The sequence below is a fragment of the Trachemys scripta genome, chromosome 9, assembly GCF_013100865.1.
Source record: "Trachemys scripta elegans isolate TJP31775 chromosome 9, CAS_Tse_1.0, whole genome shotgun sequence".
Lineage (NCBI taxonomy): Eukaryota > Metazoa > Chordata > Testudines > Emydidae > Trachemys > Trachemys scripta.
The window spans coordinates 85,621,642-85,632,459 of NC_048306.1; the positions used below are offsets into that span (position 1 = coordinate 85,621,642).

General features: G+C 42.7%; 1 long non-coding RNA gene across 2 annotated transcripts in view; it reads left to right on the forward strand.

The window, feature by feature from the left end:
* The window catches only part of LOC117882844, a 56,918-nt gene extending 47,130 nt beyond the window's left edge, over window positions 1-9,788 (forward strand). Inside the window, exons 5-6 of one of the 2 annotated variants that reach the window (XR_004647122.1) lie at window positions 3,092-3,248; window positions 8,954-9,788. This is a non-coding gene — a long non-coding RNA (uncharacterized LOC117882844). Of the gene's footprint in view, window positions 1-3,091; window positions 3,249-4,540; window positions 4,759-8,953 lie in introns of both variants that reach the window. The other variant, XR_004647123.1, reaches the window with a different exon arrangement.
* The last annotated feature ends 1,030 nt before the right edge of the window (window positions 9,789-10,818 follow it).

Genomic DNA, 10,818 nt, shown 5'->3' on the forward strand with positions numbered 1-10,818 from the left:
CAGGTCCATATTAGTAAATATCTATTTTCAATGTTTAATTAGTACAGCACATAATACACAAGTGTGATGTTCTCATTCCTGGGAAGGAAGGGGAAATATTGTGGATAGAAATCTTGTTTGTAGACACTGACAGTTGTAGGTTGTTCATCAAAGGATTTAAGATATTTAAAGAACCCACCAAATGCCCTCTGTTCGCTTCTACCTACAGATACTGCTTTTCTGCCTCCTCAAAAACAATTTTATTGCTTTTGAAGACAGCATGGTGAGCTAAGCTCATGCTTTTCTGAAAACCATCTGTTTTTGACTTTCCTGATCTGATGAGCCGAAGGTCACTAGCATGCCCATTTTGTTCACCATCACTTCAGTGTGTAATAATACTGGTAAAACCTGGTATAAAGAATCACAGCAAAGAAAATTCATCCTGAAGCTTTTTGGGATTAGCAGATGTTACTCGTATCAACAAGTGAGCGCAACGAAGGTCAGTGACAATCTGAGGGCTGTTTTTTGGCCTAAAAAATTTATGTTCTTTTGCTATATAAGAGCTAGGTCTTCTTCTTATTTATTAATGTGGCATGAGTTTGGTGGTCACAGTCAGTTCCCAGTGGACAGGCATTCACATCACAGACAACTACCACATTGATTAGTGTTGGCAATTTCATCATACAGATCAGTGACCTCAATGGGCGTGGTAAACCAATGTAGTCTTCCATCCATAGACATGGACACTCCAAGTCAAGAGTGGGTCAGTGCAGTTTCTAGACTAACACCAAGTGTTCTCAGTGGTACCAGATGACAGAACAAGGAGTAATGGTCTCAAGTTGCAGTAGGGGAGGTTTAAGTTGGATATTAGGAAAAACTTTTTCACTAGGAGGGTGGTGAAACACTGGAATGGGTTAGCTAGGAAGGTGGTGGAATCTCCTTCCTTAGAGGTTTTTAAGGTCCGCTTGATGAAGCCCTAGCTGGGATGATTTAGTTGGGGATTGGTCCTGCTTTGAGCAGGGGGTTGGACTAGATGACCTCCTGAGGTCCCTTCCAACCCTGATATTCTATGATTCAAGTTATTTGGTAGGTATGTGGACCAACAGTTCCCAAAAGCTCACACAGTCCTTTAAATCTATGGATATAAATTGTTACACCAGTAAAAATGCAAATTTACACATACAAAATGTACAGTTAAATATCTACAGTATACATCTGTTTATATACCTATTCTTTCCCTTGCAGAAACACAGATTTTGCTATCCGGTTTTTAATGATAAATTTTCAGGTGCAATTTTAGAGCCCCCCACTCTTTAAATCTGTTTGTTTGTTTGTATATTGCTACTAATGAGTAGTTGTATTATTTGCTGTCAGCACTGTACATATTTTCATTCTAGCTTTTTCCTTATGTGTCTCCATTTGTATTTTGAGTAGATTTTTTTTTATACACAAACTATTTCCTCTGGGGGGAAAATATAGAGGAGACACGTTCCGTGATATAAAAGAGAAAAAATAAGGAGTGTGTTATGGAATATATCTGAGATGTACAGGTAGCAAAGCACAATATATTCTCTTGGTACCCAAACTACACATCTTATGTAACTGCTTTCAGCAGGCTCAGTAGCTGCTAAAAGCAGGTGTTTATTCTGAAAAGGCAGCAATGCTTTTCTGTCATGTTACATTAAGTCACTTATGACGCATCATGTTATATTGCACCACGTCATACTGGTGCATATGGCAAAGAAGCCAAAGCAGAATAACATGATGTGACAGACAACATTTAGTAAAAATATTCACTTATTTGGCTCAGATACTTGCTATCAGTTTGAATCAGAGCATGTTGCCCAAAATGAAGCTGGCAGATTGAGGTGAATGGTTAAGTGTCTGTGGTTCACAAGCAACTGTACCTGATGTAAATTTTGAAGTTTCTTGGCATGTACCTGGTATTTATCTTATTGTCGGTTATTATACCTCCTCATGTTCTTTCTCTCTCAATTTAACCCCTTCTGAACTTTTTCCTCCTCTCATTGCTTTAAGTAGGTTGATCGTTTTTTCCTTAGTACCTTTTGTTAGTTTGACATAACACAAGAGTTCCTCACAAGGAATCAAGATCACATTTTGAATCTGTTTATACAGAAAATTACAGAGCATTGCTAAAGGACTGACTGGCTAATACACAAAATCCAGATTTAAGGTTTTTAACAGTACTGCAGAAGTACTCTTCATTGCAAGTCTTTCAGATTCCAAGTTTAAATAAGCACTTTTTACTTTGATGGAATTGCCTTAAGTGCTATTTTACCTAAGAGTGAAGTTATTGTGAACTACACAAAAACGAATGCCTGGCAGCTGTTTGTTTATGTAGTCAGAAGGACTAGTTGGGGAAATAAGTTTATCCTTCAAGGCACCTATATTTTATAATGTAAGAAAGTGTTTTTGATGGACTAAAGAAAGAATACTGAAACTTTGTTATTGCTATCGGGATTTTTGGAGCTATTTCACGATAATTCTTTTTTAAAAATGGAGAGCTCTCAAAAATGAGGGGCTAAGAGCACTTACTGGAGTCAGGTTTTACCGAGGCAAGTGCTGTGCAGGCCTCACCATACAGCTCTGTAGATACACCTCATTTCTGAGTTACCAAGCCATTGTTAATCCAGGGAGGGGTATCTCTTGAACATAGATGGACAACTGTATTAAACTGTGCGCTAGTATTATAATGTGTACTAATGGAATTTAGGATGAGGGCACATCACAGTCATTATCACCTGTGACTTAAGAAACATTTTAGACTCAGGTCTCCAGAAGTAAATGGCTAGTGCACTAATCCATGGAGCAGCCTCATTCATCAAGTTAGTAATACATATAGGTGCAGGGAAAAGTCAAAAGCCACAAATGCAATAGATACCAGGACTATGGCACTTCATGTTAGTTAAAGAAACAGAGAAGTGTGCTACCCTCACTGTTCTTTGGTAATTGTTAAGCACATATTGTCAGACTGTTATGAACTTGATGAATTCCATCCACCCACTAGGGGAGACAGGGAGGACAGCATGGTCCTTTACCTCTGAAATCCAAGGTTCTGACTCAAATAAACTCAGTATTTATATTTTCACAGGATCAGAATCAGAATGTTCTGTGGCAAAATCTCACTCAGTAGATGGGAAGGAGAAAAGACAGAGACCAGCAGATAGGGGGGCTGGATATCACACTGCCAAACATTTGCAGAGATTTGAAGACCACGTTGTCTGTAAAAGCTGATGGAGCCCAAGGAGGTAGGCCAAATTGCCATGATATCATGTGATATTTACTAGTAATTTCCTTATTTATATATCATAGTCTTTTGATTTGACTAGTAATGTTCTGTCGATAAATGTAACTCCAATGAAAGGAATAAAACAAATCCTATTGATAACGGCCAAGATTTCCAAAAGCTATTATTATTATTAATTTGTATTATGGTAACACTGAAGAACCCAGTCATGGATCAGGACCCCACTGTAATAGGCACTATACAAACACGGTCCCTGCCCTAAAGAACTTACAATTTAAGGAAAAGTGACTAATGATTGTGGGTGTCCAAATAGGTACACCTTAGAGGCAACAGATTTTCAAAGTGCGCAATACTTTGTGAAAATCGGGGGTGTCTCAAGTTGGGCATCCAAAATTAGAGGCACTCGGAATCATTACTCCCTTTTGAAAATCTTGGTCTATACCATTTAACACCATTGTAAGAGACAACTTTATGTTCTCTGGGGAGGCTATTAATGACTAAGGAATCAGCCTGCTTTGTTGTTCCTGACTAAGGCAGGAAGGGTGTTGGGAGCGTTCTCCTGCAAGAGGCTGTGAATCCTATGCTCACATTGGTGTTGGGTTCCCTTCATTCCTGCGACGTTTTTAAGGTAGACATGTAAGGTTAAATAGAAGTATTGGGCCATTCCCCTGTAGAGGTTTCTGCAAGCAATTTTGATGGTTTGAAATGTTTGAAATCCAAACTTTCAGATGTTTATTTGCACCGATATGAATGTACCTGAATCTCTTTGGCCAAGAAATCGAACTGGAAATCTCACAAGGTCAGGGTTTTTCTCCTGAGAGATCCAGTATTTCCTGGGTTCAATCAGGTCAGAAATATTGAGAAGAAAAGCTCTTAATGAGGTATCACCTTATTCCTTCTCCTGATTCTAGCTGAAACCAATAAATGCAGAGGCAGCAGAAGAAACTGAAACAATAAACAGGATTTGGCTAAAATTGTTTTGAATTTCTAAAATAGTTTCAGGTGCAAATCGAGTTTTGAATGATTGGTTTGGGTAAAATAGGAACTAACCCAAACAGTTTGCACATCTATACAGAAGATATAAATTGAATTCCTCATCAAGATTATCTATTTTTGACTCTGGTAGGCTCACATTCAAAAAACACCCTACTGTCTCAAATTCACCTGCATTTACTTTTCAAAGAAAGCACATCCTTCATGGTTCCTGTGCAACAACTTCCAATTGCAATATAAGTGAAATTGATGGATACTTTATGGACTGTAAATTAAGGATGTTCTCATTTATTCTCATAGGGTGAATATGGCATAAGCACCCTTGTCCTCAACTGGATGGACAAGTGGGGGGAAGAGGATGAGGAGGAAAATCATCCATAAAAAAAAAAGATGAGAGGAGGGGTTGGGTATGGAAAAGAGGGGAAGGGAATTTTCTTTTGGATGAAGAGTATTAATACTAGTCATTTTCCCTTCCTCTCTTACTCCATTCCTCCATTAGGCCTTCCACACCCACACAGGTTGGTTCTTTGCTTTCTCACTTCCTATGGATGGAATTGTCAAGGTGGTTCTAACTCAGTCAGGCACATCGCTGTTTGGGTTTGATCTGAAGTTTGTGCAGATATCTCAATGATGTACATAATAAAACAAGTCATAAATAGTAATGATAATAATTAAGTGATGCATCATATATAAACAGCATATAAATGGAATATTTACTTTGGTATCATAACATGGCACATGTTTTCTCTTTAATCCTCTCCCCTCATCTTCACCAAGGATCATTAGTAACTGACAAAGAACAGCATGTCTACTCCAGCAGGATTGTCCTAATTTCTCCTTGACTCAGGCCAGCACTGAGGTATTATCCTGCAAAGGACAGAAATATGATCATGTGGCACAGTGATATTCTCAGTTGTCTTGACGGGCACAGATCAGGGACCATTATAATTGTCACATTCTTCTTTCTACTTTCTTAGAAAGTAGGCTCCCTATTCTGAGCTGTGCAGCTCCCATTCTTGAAAACAAAAGGCTGCTAACTCAGATCAATTTCCCATGTACTAACATACTGAGATACTTGCATTAAATATTTATAACATTGTAAATCAACATACATGCTCACACAACCCCACAACCAGCTGACACAAAATATATACTTTCAGAAGAAACAAATTAGTATAAAAATGTTATAAAGAATAAGACAATGCAGATCAAATCAAACCTAACAAATACAGTTACAGGTGAGTTATATTTATTAGTGTTAATTCTATATAAGCAGACTTTATTCATGTCTGATCTACTAGATATGAGGGCTTTGAAAATCCTACTCATACTGGTTCCCATGGCTTTGTGAACTATAGCTGGTAGCTGAGGTTCACCTTAGTACACAGCCCTTCAAGTTCTGCATGGGTTCTGGATTTGCATGAACCCCGAAATGGCAAGTGTAACTGGGCAGCCATCTCCTGAGCACCTCTTGTTACCTAGGCTCTGCAGCACCCTGCCAGTTTCCCTCTCCTCTGGGGTCCTTAAGAACAGTCCAAAAGTTATAAGACTAAATTCCTCTGATGGGGATCTCCTTTATTAAGGCCAAGTACACTCAAAATAAAGTCTCTTTCCGCTCAGAGTCAAAATAAAATATTTTCTGCCCAGACTCCAGCTCGGCCCAGTTCCTCCTTCATGAGGATCTGTTGACTGTAGTTCTCTGTGGTAGCTTCTCCATGAGAAGTGTCACAGTCGTTCTTCCTCAGGATGTGCAGATTCACGGAGGTTCCTGTTCCTGGACAGGAACCTTCTTCATCCCAGTCTGAAACCGGACCCAGCACCTGCTCCCCAAGGGACTGTCTCTTTCTATTCTTGGAGCAAGCAGGGAAGATGCAAGGCCTGCCCTGCCCCCTATTCCAGCTTCTGGCTGTCTCCCCTGGCTATCCATAGACCTCAGATTTTCTACTTCCTGCGCCCACCCTCCCCCAACTATCCATGGGCTTTTGTTTTTCTAACTCTCCCTCCCCCAGAGGCCTCATTTAGTTGCATGATCATCTGTCACATTGCTTAATTCATTCTCTCCACCTGGAGAAGCAAGTAGGCAAAGACGACTCGTGCCTGCCGATAGTGGGGGGCAAAGTGAGGGCAGCCGGCTTCAGCAGTGTTACTGAGCATGCTCAGTCCATGTGAGTAGGCTCAGTACAAGCCAAGCAGCAAATCTGGCAGGGCACATGACCCCGCGTGCATAGACGCCAACTTTCCCTGGCATCCGTGGGTGCTCGTGCCCCTCTGCCCCCACCCCAAGTCCACTCTTTTCCCACCCCCGCCCCGCCCCCATTCCAAACCTTTACCCAAAGTCCCTGCCCCATCTCTGCCCCCTCTGTGCTCCTATTGGACCCCTTCCCCAAATCCCCACCCTGGCCCCGCCTCTTCCCCAAGCGTGCCACATTCCCCCTCATCCCCCCTCCCTCCCAGCCACGCGAAACAGCTGTATCGCGGCACAAGTGCTAGTTGCTAGGGGGAAAAAGCGAGCATGCAGCGCACTCAGGGGAGGAGGCGGAGGCGGAGCAGAGGTGAGCTGGGCGGGGGGACGGGGAGTTGCTGGTGGGTGCTGAGCAGCCACGGAATCAGCACCTATGCCTGCATGCTCTCCCCATGTATCTCCTCTGCAAGTAGGTTCTGTCAAAGGTAGGCTGAGATCTATCTTCCCTTAAAGAGCCAGTCTCCCTGTGATAGTAAGTAAACTTGAAACAAACCCTTGCAAAACTCATTTTGTATGAAACAAGTCCCTGTTGCCACTTGTCCCTTCCTGCATCATTCCCTCTTCCCAACAGAACTCAGGCACGTATGTTATCTTGAACGGCCACCCAGAAGATATAGTGGTGGCCAGGTAGTCTGCATCATTATCCCCAAGAGGTCTCCTAAAGGTAGGGTGTCCAGATAGCAAGTGTGAAAAATCAGGATGGGTGTGGGGGGTAATAGTAGCCCATATAAAAAAAAAGACCCAAATATCAGGACTGTCTCTATAAAATCGGGACATCTGGTCACTGTAGCGGGGTGGACATCCGCTCCTGCCTTGAGGGGTTGGAAAAGCCCTGCAGAGAGCTGGGGCAGGGCAAGGTAAAACGCTGGCTGATTGGGAGAAGTGGTTGCAGCAGGGCCACACCCTAATCAGAGCCCAGATGGCCTGTATAGAGAGGCTGGGAGCTAGGAGCTCAGTAGTAGTCTCTCTCTGCTTTCAGAGGGAGAAGGGCCTGGCTGCAGGGAGCTTGGGACAGGGTACCTGAGTAAAGCAGGGCTGGGGAAAGGCTGAGGAGCTCCAGCCTGGATAGCCCCAGGCTGCAGCCTGGTAATAGGCCAAGGGGTACTTGGGGTTGCAGAGGGCAACCCAGGGGTAGGCCAAGGCAGCAGGTCCAAACCCAACCTTGCCAATGATGAGTGGACTATACTGCAGTCTGCCCCAGAGAGTGGCGGCTAGATGGTTACTGGCAGTGGCCTTATCCTGAGGCGAGGTGGGGTTAGTGGGTGGGGGTTCCCCTGGGAGGGGAGACCTAGCATGCAGGTACTGCCAGGGGGCAGCACCCAGAGCAAGGGGCACTGGGGTCCTGGGAGGGACACGGGGGCCAGTGGCAGAGGACAAGGCGGATCACTGGCCTGCAGAGGGCACTCCAGAGGCTGGTGAGCTAATTCCCTGGACGACCAGCAGGAGGCGCCGCAGGGGTGAGTCAGGGCTTCTTACAGTCACCCTACCACCCTACCTAAGGTGGTCCAGGGGCCTGTTAGGAGGAAGCAGATCAGTGCAAGTAGGAGAGTGTGTGTGTTGGAGTTCTCCTTCAACTTGGTTCAGCTGAGGATGATTTTTTTTAACAGCTGTACCGTACAGCACCACAGATGTATATGATGCTTTACATGACAGCCGAAGCCCCATCCCTGCTCCAAAGAGCTTACAGAAAACATTTTAAAACACTTTAGTGTCTTAAGAAACTTATGTTTCATGACTCTTAAGTGTCTAAGTCATCTAAGGCACTTTTAAATTGTTACTCTACAACCTAAACTGAGCACAATATCAGAAAATGCTAGAGAAGATAATAAAAACAGGAAAGGGGGAGGAATTCCCAGAATAAAGTTATGGGATTGTTTGGGTGGTACACAGCACATCAAGTTAATGCCTAGTTATTTGTTTGAACTGCTTAAAAGGTCATGGCATTATCCGCTTTATGGAGGCTATGAGTGCATCCCCCTCTGCACTAACACGGAGCAGTGGTTCCACTTCCCAGCCACATTCTGGCTGACCCCTATGCATGGGTATGAATGTGCATTCTAGGGAAACCTCCTTGTATCCGCACTCCCTTCTTATTTACCTAGACAAAGCTAGCCACAATTTGGTCCTTAAATGAGTGCTTAGTGAGGTGTCAAAATTCACACACAAAAAAGAAACAACCCCTTATTATCTTCAGTTACACCAGTCACTCCGATTGCCTTTGTGAACATATTTCTGCTTATCTGTGTGTGCAGTTATTATTGTGCACCTTGCAGCTCACTTTGGAAACTTAGCTCCACACGTGCCAACATTCTGAGAAATGAAAATTGGAGTGAAAAGATTCCATTCTCTTCTCATTTACCTGATGAAACAAATAATCAAAAGAAATGACATAATTAACACTGAATGTAGCTGAACAATTGCTAAGACATGTATTTAATCATTTTTGGTTGCTTTTTTTTTTTCTATTTTAGGAACAAAACAGGGACAATTGAAGCATATTCTTCTCAAGCAGCACAACACTTCTGTGGCAAGAGCTGAAGGAAATGCATTGTTTTGATTGGAATATTTTTTCATTAACAGGATGTTCAAAATAAACAAAATGACTTGATTCACAGTGCCTGCGGCTGCATCAGGTTAACACTGGCATGCTTCCACACTTGAGCGCATCTTCACTAATCAATCAGAAACACACTTGCTGGCAAGAAAGGTCACATCTTTAATCACACAACAGCAACTTTTTGACAACAAACAGGGTATCTGCATACAGCCAGATTTGGCTCTCTGTTACATAGGTTTAATACGCCACATACTGAAGATGATGGGTGCCAGATAGAGAGAGAGAGATAAAGCTGCGGTTTCTCCTGTAATTATGCCTGTGAATACCATGTACTGTAAGCTAGATCAGTTAAATTAGAGATCATGATTTTATGCCCTCCGTAAACACTTGTATCTTGGATGAAATTCAAGTTAATTGAATCAGAGGAGAATGAGATAAAATGTAATGTATAGGTGGGCACAGGCCTGATCTCTTTGGTTTGGGACGAAAGTATTACTGTCCATATTGAAGCAACACCCCAGGGAGCATGATGCTATTGGAGGTGTCATCTTTCAGAGGATATATATAAAAAAAGTCCTCGACTTCTTTGGTCACTGAGGAGTCTATGACAAAGACTGTTAGCCCCAGTCTCCTGACTAAATTACATCTCAGGAAATTAGAGTTACTATTTTCATTAATAGATTCCAAGGCCAGAAGGGACCACTGTGATAATCTAGTCAGACTCCTCTATAATGAAGGCCACAGAACTTCCCCAAAGTAATTCCTAGAGCTTAGAAAAATATCCAGTCTTAATTTAATTATTGCCAGTAATGGAGAATCCACCACGACCCTGGGTAAATTGTTCCAATGGCTTATTACTCTCACTTAAAAATTTATGCCTTACTTCCAGTCTGAATTTGTCTAGCTTCAGTTTTCAGCCATTCCATTCCAGCTGGATTGAAAAGCCCTTTATCAAATTGAAGAGTTCATTGTAGTTACTATCCTTCTACTCCTAAAAACTCTTCTGAGTGCCATTTCTGCACACAATGGCAATGTATTTTATCAGAGGGTGAAGAGAATCCTGTATGTACAATCATTGGGATCAAAAGTATTTAATAAATAAGAAATTATTAGAGGGGTAGCCGTGTTAGTCTGGATCTGTAAAAGCAGCAAAGAGTCCTGTGGCACCTTCTAGACTAACAGACGTATTGGAGGATGAGCTTTCATGGGTGAATGCATCTGACGAAGTGGGTATTCACCCACGAAAGCTCATGCTCAATACGCCTGTTAGTCTAGAAGGTACCACAGGACTCTTCACTGCTTTTAAGAAATTATTATAAATATAGTTTGACTTTTCCAGGCTAAATTCCATGATCCATGTATGGCCTTCCTCCTCTTTAATTTTATCTGGTTCCAATCTTTACTGCAGATGAGGAAGAGAGGAGCAGCCATGTTATGGGGTGTAGAGTAGATTCTGAGGCTATGCTAAGGGAGAGGAAGACATCTGTATCTCCTCAGGTGGGCACTACCACAGTAGGGTATTTACCAGAGTCTCTGTCAGAGGCAGGGAATGAGTGTGGCCAGAGTGAAGTGCAGCTATCCTCAGCTAGGGGATAGTTCCTTTGGGACTGTAGCTGGTTGTTGTAGGTTAGAGGTTAGGCTCCTTGAATGCCACGGTTGGAGCTCGGGTAGAATTAGTCAGAGAAGCAGGGAGGCTCTCCTCTGTTGGCTGAACAGATCTCTGTCACCTCAGAGAATCGGGCCCCTTCTTTACTCTGGGTGAAATCCGGGTCCCATTGG